The 13,567-nt window shown below is 44.2% G+C and overlaps 1 protein-coding gene across 1 annotated transcript in view; it reads right to left on the reverse strand.

Moving 5' to 3' along the window:
* Positions 1-9,234, reverse strand: part of LOC126295166 (ankyrin-3-like) — a 49,051-nt gene extending 39,817 nt beyond the window's left edge. Inside the window, exon 1 of the mRNA XM_049987462.1 lies at positions 9,130-9,234. The gene's annotated coding sequence lies outside the window, so the exon portion shown is untranslated. The remainder of the gene's footprint in view (positions 1-9,129) is intronic.
* Between the last annotated feature and the right edge of the window lie 4,333 nt (positions 9,235-13,567).

Genomic DNA, 13,567 nt, shown 5'->3' on the forward strand with positions numbered 1-13,567 from the left:
CAAAGTACTTAAGGGCGGGGGTGAGGGCGATAGGACGGCCATAGATGGTGAGATAGAAATCAAGGAGGCGGAAGGGAGGGGTGGTTTTGCCGAGTAGTAGGTACTTCGATATTTCACTTAATAGTTTCAAATCTCAAATGTGTGTTCAGGAACAAAGGTGTTGAGCAAGGCTGACCAAACGATACTCGCGCTTGAACGGGCTCGTACTTTCCCGCTGCACTGCAGCTTTCGATACAATATCGAGCTTGTCCGACCAATCACTCGACATTTGACAAGCGGCGATGTGAGCAAGGGCCACGTTAGAAACTACGAACTAGCTGCAATAGTAAGCCACACGTCTGATTAACCCTTCATTTGGCAAATGGTGAAAACAAAAACAAACAAATTTTTCAGTGCTTATACACTCCTGGAAATTGAAATAAGAACACCATGAATTCATTGTCCCAGGAAAGGGAAACTTTATTGACACATTCCTGGGGTCAGATACATCACATGATCACACTGACAGAACCACAGGCACATAGACACAGGCAACAGAGCATGCACAATGTCGGCACTAGTACAGTGATATCCACCTTTCACAGCAATGCAGGCTGCTATTCTCCCATGGAGACGATAGAGATGCTGGATGTAGTCCTGTGGAACTGCTTGCCTTGCCATTTCCACCTAGCGCCTCAGTTGGACCAGCGTTCGTGCCGGACGTACAGACCGCGTGAGACGACGCTTCATCCAGTCCCAAACATGCCCAATGGGGGACAGATCCGGAGATCTTGCTGGCCAGGGTAGTTGACTTACACCTTCTAGAGCACGCTGGGTGGCACGTGATACATGCAGACGTGCATTGTCCTGATGGAACAGCAAGTTCCCTTGCTGGTCTAGGAATGGTAGAACGATGGGTTCGACGACAGTTTGGATGTACCGTGCGCTATTCAGTGTCCCCTCGACGATCACCAGAGGTTTTACAGCCAGTGTAGGAGATCGCTCCCCACACCATGATGCCAGGTGTTGGCCCTGTGTGCCTCAGTCGTATGCAGTCCTGATTGTGGCGCTCACCTGCACGGCGCCAAACACACATACGACCATCATTGGCACCAAGGCAGAAGCGACTCTCATCGCTGAAGACGACCCGTCTCCATTCGTCCCTCCATTCATGCCTGTCGCGACACCACTGGAGGCGGGCTGCACGATGTTGGGGCGTGAGCGGAAGACGGCCTAACGGTGTGCGGGACCATAGCCCAGCTTCATGGAGACGGTTGCGAATGGTCTTCGCTGATACCCCAGGAGCAACAGTGTCCCTAATTTGCTGGGAAGTGGCGGTGCAGTCCCCTACGGCACTGCGTAGGATCCTACGGTCTTGGCGTGCATCCGTGCATCGCTGCGGTCCGGTCCCAGGTCGACGGGCACGTGCACCTTCCGCCGACCACTGGCGACAACATCAATGTACTGTGGAGACCTCGCGCCCCACATGTTGAGCAATTCGGCGGTACGTCCACCCGGCCTCCCGCATGCCCACTATACGCCCTCGCTCAAAGTCCGTCAGCTGCACATACGGTTCACGTCCACGCTGTTGCGGCATGCTACCAGTGTTAAAGACTGCGATGGAGCTCCGTATGCCACGGCAAACTGGCTGACACTGACGGCGGCGGTGCACAAATGCTGCGCAGCTAGCGCCATTCGACGGCCAACACCGTGGTTCCTGGTGTGTCCGCTGTGCCGTGCGTGTGATCATTGCTTGTACAGTCCTCTCACAGTGTCCGGAGCAAGTATGGTGGGTCTGACACACCGGTGTCGATGTGATCTTTTTCTTGTTTCCAGGAGTGTATTTATTTATTATGCTTAAAGAAATAGAATTCAGTCAGTTTTAGAAATTTTTCATAAAAATTATGAAATGTTGCTTACAAGCAACATTGCCAGCAGTAGACCACATTTATAAATACTATAGAAAAAAAGTGTTTGCCAATAACCTCAAGCAAAAGGTTTCCTGTATGTGAATAATTTAATTTATAAACACATTTATGCATTCCTGCTCTGTAATAGAACTGTTTCATTTTCCCTTCTAATTCTTCTTGCAATGGAATTTTTGGAAACAGTTCCTCTTTGGAACGAAGCACAATACTAGATTGCATGTTGAACATATGACTGTAGAAAATCCAGATGGACAATAACTACAATGACCTTTGGGACCGTATGCAGGCCAGTGCTCCATATTATCAAAGCAGACATCTTGTGTAGCAGTTGGAGCTGTTGGTTTCCTCCTCTTCTTTTGTGGTGGTGTTATGTCTATTGAGGGCCTTCCTACTTTCCTGTTCCCTGAAAACATCAAACCACTGGCAATATCTGCCCTGAATGACTTCAGTGAGGCCTTCTTGTCCAGAGATTCTCTTTGAAATACCAGCCAGGCATTTACAACACTCAGATCCAGCATAAATCCAAACAATATCATGTACCAACACCTAGTTTTCATTGGTACTCTGTAGAGTTCTATCAGCATACCAGCAAGATCAACTCCTCCCATATGCTTGTTGTACTGCCGTACAATACTGGGACAGGGCACATCAATTCTTCTTTTTTCATTGCTGTCCCATCATTTTACTGTTGAGAGTGGTTGGACACCACAAAATGAGCTTGCAAGTGTCACGATTTTATTGTTTTGAATATCCGCCGTAAGCATATGTAATATTCTAATGGCACATGTTCCAGCTATGGGCAATGTTGCTCACAGGCAACATAAAAGTTTTATACTATTTACGTAATTCAAATCAATGTTTGTTTGAAATATTTCTGCTCTAAGCTCACCTCTGGGTATTTCTTGAAGAAACACTGCTAAGATTACTGCCAATTTATTGAAATCCACTCTTTCAGGACCAAAATAAGACACCCCTGTTGCTCACACGAGGAGATCTCTGTAACACCTCTGCACAAACTGCCATCTCGTGTGGAAAACCTTGAACTATTACAACAACTGGCATTAGCAGTGTGTAAAGGAACGTTGCCTGGAGGCAACAATGCCAGTAAAAAGCACTGGGGAGTGTTTGTTGTCCCATAAGGCCAACGTAAATTTGCTGTTGCTTGAGAGCAACATTGCCAAATAAAGGGTTAAAATCTGACAACTTCGTGAACGACTGGAGGAAAGAGCATTAAATCCTACCACTACACAAACTCCTATTTTGTTTGAACATATTTACAATACGAATTCTCATACTGTGCTGTAAAGCCTGGGTATCTAAACATTTAGGCTGATTTTTAAGTAAAAGAACATTTTCCCCAAAATACATTATCTGCCTGAATCTAGTACAACATTTTACTTGTTTGTGAGATGCGGTAATGATTTACCAAGTAGGTTGCAAATGAGCAATTCAGTACCTGTTCACATATCAGAATAACTTAAAAACTCTACTAAATTGTAATCAGTTTGACAAGACGGCAACATTCAGATGAAAATCAAGACAATAAGTTGGTGAGAACACAGAGTATTAAACACAGTCGTTTTAAACATAGTGTCTGCCCAGCTGACAAACAGAAATTATGCGAAATGAAAACAGTTGTCAGAAGGACTCTTAACGAATTTGAAAGCAATATTTTATCTGCAAATTCTAAAAATAACCCCCAAAAATTTTGGTCGTAGGTACAATCTATGAACGCCACAATTATTCAATACCCTCTCTTGCTGAGAGTACGAGTAATGTCACGTTGATAAACAGACGGCCGAAATTATAACCCTAGCCTTCAAAAACTCGTGTACGATAGAGGACTGCAACACCATACCTCCTTTCAATTATCGAACAAACGAAAGGATGGCTGACATAGTGTTTAGTTTATCTGGGATTGTAAAACAGTTAAGATCCTTAGACGCCACAAAGGCTTCTGGCCCAGACGGTATCCCCGTAAGATTTTATGTTGACTATGCTACAAATATATCACCATTTTATCCATCATCTATCAGAAATCATTGGAACGGCGAAAAGTTCCACCGGACTGGAGGAAGGCCCAGGTTATAGAAATCTACAAAAAGGGTAGGAAATCAGATGCACATAATTACCGGCCAATTTCACTGACGTCGATTTGTTGTAGAATCATGGAACATAATTTGTGTTCAGACACAGTGACTTTTGTAGACTCTGAGAAGCTCATCTGCAGAAACCAGCACTGTTTTAGGAAACAGCTGGCCCTCTTTGTGCGTGATATACAACAGGCTCTAGATACCGGCTCCCAGGTTGATGACGTATTTCTCGACTTTCGAAGGGCGTTCGACTCAGTTCCGCATTGCCGCTTGCTACAAAAAGTGCGCGCTTACGGTCTATCCGATGACGTATGCGGTTGGATAGAAAGTATTCTAACAGACAGGGAGCAGTATATCGTCCTGAACGGGATAACTTCAACAGAAACAAGAGTAGCTTCAGGTGGTGCTCCAGAGCAGCGTAATAGGTCCTCTGCTCTTTACGATTTACATAAACGATCTGGTTGATGGTACTTACTGCGGCATTAGACTGTTTGCCGACGATGCTGTAGTCTACAGGAAAGTATTATCACACGAAAGTTGTGAACAAATCAATGAGGATTTGCAGAAAATAAATGCGTTGTGTAATGACTGGCAGTTATCTCTAAATATTATTAAGTGTAACCTACTGTGTATAACAAGACGAAAATCCTCATTAATGTATAAGTACAAAATAAATGGCCAGTCTTTGGGAGCGGTAACATCCGTCAAGTACCTGGCTGTGACTATTCGAAATGATCTCAAATGGAATGACCAGATTACACACGTAACGAGTACGGTGAACTCTAGATTGCGGTTTATTGGTAGAATCCTGGAGCGGTGCAGTCCTTCAACATGGGGAATAGCTTACAATACGTTAGTTCGTCCAGTCTTAGAGTATTGTTCGTCTGTATGGGACTCTTACCAGTTGGGTCTGATTCAAGAGATTGAGAAGGTCCAAAGAAGAGCGGCAAGATTCGTGACATACATTTAGCCATCGCGAGAGCGTTACAAATCTCATAGAAAGTTTGAAGTGGGACACATTTGCAGATAGACGGCGCGCTAAACAGAAGGGACTGCTCACTAAATTCCGAAATCCGATCTTCGCCGAGGATGGAGAGCATATATTATTACCACCAACTTTCAAATCGCGCAATGATCACCATTCAAAGATAAGGGAAATTACAGCTCGCACTGAGGCGTTCACACAGTCGTTTTTTCATCGCTGGTAATAAAACTTTGACGCGAATTGTGCCCTCCGCCACACACCGCTTGGTGGCTAGCGGAGAATATTTGTAGATGTAGTGTAAACCTAACTAACCTAAGGACATCACACACATCCATGCCCGAGGCAGGATTCGAACCTGCGATCGTTAGCAGTCGCGCGATTCCGGACTGAAGCGCCTAGAACAGCTCAGCCTCCGGGCAGGTCTGAAGACAAGAATTTAATGCTGAACAAACGGTATGAATCGTAATAAAGTGACTCACTACATGTAGATGCGACATCTTCCCAAAGACGAAAAGCTGATTTCGGAAACTGTTTCTCGCTGTTGTGTTTACAGTCTGGAGCGGATTTGCTAGCCCAATTAAACATGGCGTCTGGAAAACAGTTGTTGCAGTTTATGATTTCGTCAACACAACAGCAATTAGACGAGGTGTAAACAGCTGCAGTCTAATATTTCAACTTATCCTTCACTGTGAAAAAAGCCACGCCCTCCGTATGAGACGAAAATTTTTAACAACCAGATGATACCTGACAGCCCAAGAGCGTTTCAAACCCGGTTGCGTTTGCTGTAAGCGAAAATCGATTGCGGAATTGGAAAACAGGCAACCAGAAGCCGATTTCCAGAGTAGATTCTGGAGTTACGTGACCAACTGGAAGCGGTATTGGGAAATCTGTTTACAAAATCCAGATTTGGGAGCCCCCAGGTAAACGGGTGTTACTTTTATCGCGAGAATGAATTACAAAAAGACTCCATCTGGAAGCTAGTACCACCAGAGTAGGATGGACTAAAGTAAGATTTTCCGATTTCAGTGAATGCTGTTTTTCGATAACTGCGTTTCTTAATTGCAATTTGTCGCAGTTAACAATCGCAGGTAACGAATTCAGAACTTTTATCCCTCCGCTATTTCTGCGATTCTTGCTACTCCTGCAAGTTACGCAATTTCTGCGACTTACGCAATTTATTACCGTAGATGTTACACTGTCATAAGTCGCAAGTGAGAAGTGAACTGTGTCAATGCAACCCAGAAATACGTTCTCGCCTGTTTAGGCAGTTATTTGAGAGGGCCTAATGTAATGTTTCAGTAACCCAACCGACAAAAAGTTATCTGAGATGATATTGTTGATACTTCCAACGATTCTTCCTCAGTTGTTACATGATATACGAAAGATGCGCTTACCCACAGACAAAAATCAGTATTTAGTATGTTTTACCTATGTTCTTCCCTTGACTTCACTTTAAATTAATGGAACAAGTGTGAAAATATTGATAGCGTAATGTTGAGAATCGTAACACAAATTACCACACAGTACCATAGGAGTTCATAGTTAGAATACGGAATCTAACCACGCTGTTACGTACACAAGTATCTGAATCACATTAGATTAGATTAGTACTTGTTCCACGGATCACGAATACGACACTTGGTAATGATGTGTAAAGTGTCAGGTTAACAAAAGGTGTCTATACAAGATGTTACATTACACAAAATATCACATGACACTTAATATTTTTATTGATTTATTTGGTGGGGGTTGGGGAAATTACCGACTTACTATATCCAAAAAGTCATCTAATGAATAGAAGGAGTTGTCATTAAGAAATTCTTTTAATTTCCTTTTAAATGCTATACGGCTGTCAGACATTTGACGCTATTAGGTAAGTGTCAAAGACTTTTGTGGCAGCATAATTTTACCCCTTCTGAGGCAAAGTTAGATTTAACCTTGACTAGTGAAGGTCATCCCTTCTCCTAGTGTTGTAGGCATGTACATTGCTATTACGTTCGAATTCGTTCGGATTGTTAAAAACAAATTTCATAAGTATATATATTGAGGCTACAGTGAAGATCCCTAGCTCTTTAAATAAGTGTCTGCAGGAATATCTCGGATGAGCTCCAGCAATAATGCTGATTACACGCTTTTGTGCAATGAACACTCTTTTCCTCAATGATGAGTTACCCCAAAATATGATGCGACACGAAAGCAGAGAATGGAAATAGGCGTGGTACGCTAATTTACAGCTATGTATATTTACAGATATGTATATCGCTGAAATTTGTAATGGCCCTAATAGCATAACAAGCTGAAGTCAAAAATGTTTCAACAGATCTTCAGTGGGTTTCTTCCAGTTCAACCGCTCATCAATGCATACACTTAGAAATTTTGAATGTTCTACCTTAGCTACCGATTTCCGATCGAAGTCTTATATTTATTAATGGGGTCATTCCATTTACTGTGTGGAACTGTGTATACAGTAGAACCCCTCTAACCCGACCTTGGATGGTCCGTCACCCCGGTCAGTCCGACCACGCTGAGGCTCTCGAGGCTGTGCCGACTCGTCACTGATGGGACGCCTGTCATTGTTGCGGTGTCTATCGCTGTGCGTATTGTTATACTGCACGTTACTGTGCAGTTTTATCCTTTGTTGGGATTAAAAAAACTGGATTCGAACGTAAACACGTAACTCAAATTTCACTAAATGAAAAATCAGCAGTGCTACGAAGACTGGACGAAGGAGATTCGCTCCAAAAAAAATTGCGAAGAAACTGAATGTAGGCGTTACGACAGTTAAGGATTGGAGGAAGAATCGGAAAGACATTGACTCCTATACAGTTAAGATTGATGGTGATAACTCTCTGAAGAATCGCAAAATCAGCAGTGCTACGAAGACTGGACGAAGGAGATTCGCTCCAAAAAAAATTGCGAAGAAACTGAATGTAGGCGTTACGACAGTTAAGGATTGGAGGAAGAATCGGAAAGACATTGACTCCTATACAGTTAAGGTTGATGGAGATAACACTCTGCAGAATCGCAAAACATTAAAAAAAAAACAGCCTAAAGTTGAACTGCTTGATAACCCATTGTGGATGTGGTTTTGTCAAGAAAGAAGGAAAGGAACTCCAACATCTTGACCAATTCTCAAAGAAAAAGCAATAGTTATGCACAAAAAACTGGAAGCCGAAAGTAAATTTGCTGCCAGTGAAGGCTGGATTTATCCTTGGAAAACTTGTCAAAAATATATCCCTGACTTTTTTCCCAAGTAATTTGTTTTCGTTTTTACTGTAAAAAAATGTATAATCATTTCTTAGTTTATACAAACAGTAGTTTATTTCTTTGTAAAAAATTTCTTTTTTATATACAGTGCTATCAACATTTTTTACTTTACTGTATATATCGTTTATACGTTATTATGTACAGTACAGTACTATAATTTGTCGTTTTTTCCTTTTAAAACAAATACATATTATAGTGTGTGTAGACTTTTTTTTTAGGTAATATACTGTTTAACACTGCGTAAAAAGCATCTTTTTCTATTACTGTAGGCATCTTTTAGTTCTTAAATACTTTAATTTTTGTACTAAAGGTATTTTTATATTTTTTGCAATAAATATTGGATTTTTCGGATAATCCGACCTTTTTCTCGTTCCGACCATGGTCCCGGACCCGTAGGTGACGGATTAGAGGGGTTCTACTGTACTGTGTTTTGTCAAAGTTTAATGAGAGCCCATTTGCTGAGAACCACTTCATGATTTTCTAAAAAACGTTGTATACAATTTCACCATTAATTTTTGTCAGTTGGGTGTGATAGCTATACTTGTTGTCATCGGCAAAAAGTACCAGCTTTGCATCTTCGTGAATATAGAATAGCAACATTAAGAACGATCGCAATTTTTAATTTACTTTTCTTGTTGCCGTTAATACACATGACCAACACCACAAAGGTTATTTCAGTCCATTTGTTACGGTTATCTTTCTTATTAAAATCGGTGGCGCATTAAAAGCATTACGACGGGGCATTATTACAGTACCGACAACGGTCAATAGATGGCAGGCCGAGCAACAGATCGAACAGACATTTCACGAGCTGTGACGTAAACTGTTCAAGTCGCACTGAAACGCTGCCCTAGTGTTCAGTAAGAGCTGCTCATACCTGCTGTAAAAAATGCACGGACCGTACGCCTGCGTTGCTGTAGAGATGGAACACGCCGTTTCCTGCTCTGCCTCTCCCACCGTTACCCACCTCTCGCAAGCGACTGTTCCGCAACAGCTGGGAGGGGCCGCAGTTCTGACGTCATCCGACCCCCACTCCTCGAGTAATGTCAGCGGGCTTGTGCGCATGCGCACAGACGAATTCGCGTTTGAGCAGTGCCTTCCTCCCGCTTCTGGTTACTTGAAACGCGGCTGCCGTATGAGCGGCAGCAGCTAGTAGCCAGATGCTACCCGGAAAAACTTTTCCGGCGCGCCCAAGCTGCCAGTTTCGCACATGCCCAGAGCAAACTCAGTTATAGAGGGACGTAACCCGTGTATATGTTTCGTGTCTTTGTAATATTGCTGGTCTCGCCGTTTACAGCTCCCATGTCATATGAAATCAAAACAGATTTCTGTGGCCGGGAGCCATCAAGTGAATTAATATACATTCTCATCACTAGACCGCGGATTTTAGGTAAGAAACTATTTTGTTCCTGAGTTCCTATCTGCATAAAAATTTGTACTTATCCGTTTCATGACTATTTACACTTAATAGCGTTAATTCTACAGGACCTAAAAAAGCCTATTTCGGCGTCAGTGCCTATTTTTGCCTATTTCGGCTTAAAAAGGTGCGTATTTCATCATGTAATACAGTGGCTCCAAGTTTTTGCACACTATACTACAGCAGGAAAAAATACTTTCTGTCCAGCGTGCAGCAAGGTGGCCAGTTGATATGCGCTCATGCTTCGTATTTACCTAACACTTCGGTCTTTTATTTCTTTATATCGCTATCTACACTCCAGGAAATTGAAATAAGAACACCGCGAATTCATTGTGCCAGGAAGGGGAAACTTTATTGACACATTCCTGGGGTCAGATACATCACATGATCACACTGACAGAACCACAGGCACATAGACACAGGCAACAGAGCATGCACAATGTCGGCACTAGTACAGTGTATATCCACCTTTCGCAGCAATGCAGGCTGCTATTCTCCCATGGAGACGATCGTAGAGATGCTGGATGTAGTCCTGTGGAACGGCTTGCCACGTCATTTCCACCTGGCGCCTCAGTTGGACTAGCGTTCGTGCTGGACGTGCAGACCGCGTGAGACGACGCTTCATCCAGTCCCAAACATGCTCAATGGGGGACAGATCCGGAGATCTTGCTGGCTAGGGTAGTTGACTTACACCTTCTAGAGCACGTTGAGTGGCACGGGATACAAGTGGACGTACATTGTCCTGTTGGAACAGCAAGTTCCCTTGCCGGTCTAGGAATGGTAGAACGATGGGTTCGATGACGGTTTGGATGTACCGTGCACTATTCAGTGTCCCCTCGACGATCACCAGAGGTGTACGGCCAGTGTAGGAGATCGCTCCCTACACCATGATGCCGGGTGTTGGCCCTGTGTGCCTCGGTCGTATGCAGTCTTGATTGTGGCGCTCACCTGCACGGCGCCAAACACGCATACGACCATCATTGGCACCAAGCCAGAAGCGACTCTCATCGCTGAAGACGACACGTCTCCATTCGTCCCTCCATTCACGCCTGTCGCGACACCACTGAAGGCGGGCTGCACGATGTTGGGGCGTGAGAGGAAGACGGCCTAACGGTGTGTGGGACCGTAGCCCAGCTTCATGGAGACGGTCCTCGCCGATACCCCAGGAGCAACAGTGTCCCTAATTTGCTGGGAAGTGGCGGTGCGGTCCCCTACGGCACTGCGTAGGATCCTACGGTCTTGGCGTGCATCCGTGCGTCGCTGCGGTCCGGTCCCAGGTCGACGGGCACGTGCACCTTCCGCCGACCACTGGCGACAACATCGATGTACTGTGGAGACCTCACGCCCCACGTGTTGAGCAATTCGGCGGTACGTCCACCCGGCCTCCCGCATGCACACTATACGCCCTCGCTCAAAGTCCGTCAACTGCACATACGGTTCACGTCCACGCTTGTCGCGGCATGCTACCAGTGTTAAAGACTGCGATGGAGCTCCGTATGCCACGGCAAACTGGCTGACACTGACGGCGGCGGTGCACAAATGCTGCGCAGCTAGCGCCATTCGACGGCCAACACCGCGGTTCCTGGTATGTCCGCTGTGCCGTGCGTGTGATCATTGCTTGTACAGCCCTCTCGCAGTGTCCGGAGCAAGTATGGTGGGTCTGACACACCAGTGTCAATGTGTTCTTTTTTCCATTTCCAGGAGTGTATGTTAGCACCAAATACTCCTTGTAGGTGTTTTATTATTCATATGTAAAAAATAGATCGCGGATCTTGAGGTTAAAACCAATTTTTTTTTCCTAAGCTCCAATTTGCATATAAGTTGGTACTTACGCGTTTCATGACTAACTAAACTGAATACTGTTAGTTCTATAGGGCCTAAAATTACGTATTTCGACGTTGACGCCTAATTTTGCCTATTTCGGCATCAAAAATCGTAAAATGCACCTATTTCGTTAATCTGACATATAGTTCTTGTGTTTTCAAAGATCAGAAAAAGGAAGTAAACTTAGGGCTTTCCGTCTCGTCGAAGGCGAAGGTCGTTAGAGACTGTTTACAATTCCTTTGCTTGTCTTACTACCAACTGCACTCGGAACGGTTGAATGTTCATCCATTCAAGTACGCGCCTAGCGCGACAGTGCTTAAGGCTAAATTTACACTGCCCGCGATGCGATGCGATGCCGATCCGAGCGGAGCGATGAATCGCTGAAATCGCGTGAGAATGGTCGGGCGAAGTTTAACAGCGGCAACAGAGCAGTGCCCGTTTAGACTGCAGGCTGGGCCGAGCGATGTGATGCGGTGCGGTGCGATACTCCGCTGTAGTCGCCACCGAATTTGTGTTTCGCGCGAGTGTTTCGAGCGATTGCTTGTTTGCGCTTGCGTCTGGAGTAATTGCTGGCTTGCGATGGACGTCGAAAGACTAATTAGCAATGTGCGTGAACGCTCCTTGTTGTGGGACCAGAAAAATAAATATTAGCACACTCGCGAGTTTGTTCGTCAAGCATGGAATGAAATAGCTGAAGATTGTGGAACAGACAGTAAGTACAAGAAAGTAAAATAAATAGCTACAATACTCCAAAAAATAAGTAACAGAAACAAGTTCGTTTATTTTCTAATTTTAATTGTGTATGGATACTATTACAGTATTTTGTTAATCAAATGACGTTCTACATCTACATTTATACTCCGCAAGCCACCCAACGGTGTGTGGCGGAGGGCACTTTACGTGCGACTGTCATTACCTCCCTTTCCTGTTCCAGTCGCGTATGGTTCGCGGGAAGAACGACTGCCGGAAAGCCTCCGTGCGCGCTGAATCTCTCTAATTTTACATTCGTGACCTCCTCGGGAGGTATAAGTAGCGGGAAGCAATACCTCATCCAGAAACGCACCCTCTCGAAACCTGGCGAGCAAGCTACACCGCGATGCAGAGCGCCTCTCTTGTAGAGTCTGCCACTTCAGTTTGTTAAACATCTCCGTATTGCTATCACGGTTACCAAATAACCCTGTGACGAAACGCGCCGCTCTTCTTTGGATCTTCTCTATCTCTTCCGTCAAACCCGATCTGGTACGGATCCCACACTGATGAGCAATACTCGAGTATAGGTCACAATAGTTACAGTATTTGATAATTTCGACACAAAATGTATTTGCATTAATGGCTGTTGACATAGTTTTTTTTAAGGCCTCTCTGGCACTCCTCGCTCTTCTTGAAGCACTACTGGTTGCTCTGTCATTTTGGAAGCATGCTGCTAAAGTACTGCGTTCTGTTATGTCCTGCTCAATAGGCAACTGAAGGGAAATGTCAGGCTCATCTTTATCGATAATTAAATTGTGCAAGTTGCAGATGCACTGAATAATAATGTCTGCATGTTCTACAGAAGTTTCAGTTTCCTTTCGGAGAAGACGGCATTTGCTGGCCATAATTCCGTTCCAGCCCTCGATAGCCTCCTGTTAAATAACCTCTCTTCCTCAGTCAGTGACAGTCCAGGGAAAGGGCGCTTTAAGTTTTCCAGCAGTGGAAAGGCTTCATCTCCAACCAACACTAATGGGGCTCTCCCTGAAGTACCTGGTAGTTCTTTCGGTGGAGGTCAGTTTTCAGTTTCGTTCAAAATATTGCTGTACAAGTTACTTGCTCCAAATGTGCCACCATCAGATTGCTTGCCATAGCCTCCAATGTCAACTGCTATTAATCTGCAGTTAGCATCTGCTACAGCTAGTAAAGCTAGCGAAACATATTTTTGTCATTGTAATACAAATAAATAGCTACAATACTCCAAGAAATAAGTAACAGAAACAAGTTCGTTGAAGAAAGAAACACAGCCAAACAGATAATTGCAGCATCCAAGAAGAAATCTTGGCAAGACTTTGGAAGGAGATTGGAGACTATGGGTCAAGCTGCA

The sequence above is a fragment of the Schistocerca gregaria genome, chromosome 11 (assembly GCF_023897955.1).
Source record: "Schistocerca gregaria isolate iqSchGreg1 chromosome 11, iqSchGreg1.2, whole genome shotgun sequence".
Classification (NCBI taxonomy): domain Eukaryota; kingdom Metazoa; phylum Arthropoda; class Insecta; order Orthoptera; family Acrididae; genus Schistocerca; species Schistocerca gregaria.